The sequence below is a fragment of the Bos taurus genome, chromosome 20, assembly GCF_002263795.3.
Source record: "Bos taurus isolate L1 Dominette 01449 registration number 42190680 breed Hereford chromosome 20, ARS-UCD2.0, whole genome shotgun sequence".
NCBI lineage: Eukaryota > Metazoa > Chordata > Mammalia > Artiodactyla > Bovidae > Bos > Bos taurus.
Window position 1 is genome coordinate 43,731,693 of NC_037347.1, and position 650 is coordinate 43,732,342.

The window sequence follows — 650 nt, forward strand, 5'->3', positions numbered from 1 at the left end:
CTGAAGCGATTTAGCAGCAGCAGCAGTAAAGTGTGTTACTCTTTGTTGTTCGTGGTGTTAGCACCAATTGGAATTTCTTATATTTTGCTATCTTATGTTCACATTTCCTTTCTGAAAAGTTTGCTGACCCCCTTAAGTATTATAATTTAAATGTACTTTAGAAAATATCATACCATTTGGTACTTTTTAAAAATGAAAGTTAAAGTCGCTCAGTCATGTCTGACTCTTTGTGACACCATGGTCTATATAGCCCATGAAATTCTCCAGACCATGCCAGAATACTGGAGCGGGTAGCCTTTCCCCTCTCCAGGGCATCTTCCCTACCTGGGGATCGAACCCAGGTCTCCTGCTTTGCAGGCAGATTCTTTACCTACTGAGCTATTAGGGAAGCCCAAAAGTTGCTTTATTATTTTCGACTTGTTATTTTATAAGACACAAGTTTTGGCTTTTATGTTTTGTATATCTAGAGTCTATTACAGTGCCTGATAAATAATAGTTGCTCAATAGATGTTTATTGAAATGAACTCAGATTAGATAAGAAGGAGTATGGAACTGTTTGAAAATTAAGGGGACAGCAAGGCTATTGCCTGTAGGATCAAAAAAATAAATATCACCATAAAGCCATGCAAATGTTCATACCAGTTACATTT

The 650-nt window shown here is 37.1% G+C and overlaps 1 non-coding gene across 1 annotated transcript; it reads right to left on the bottom strand.

The window, feature by feature from the left end:
• Window positions 1–316: 316 nt before the first annotated feature.
• Window positions 317–388, bottom strand: TRNAC-GCA (transfer RNA cysteine (anticodon GCA)). The gene has a single exon. It is a non-coding gene; the product is annotated as a tRNA-Cys (tRNA).
• Window positions 389–650: the final 262 nt, after the last annotated feature.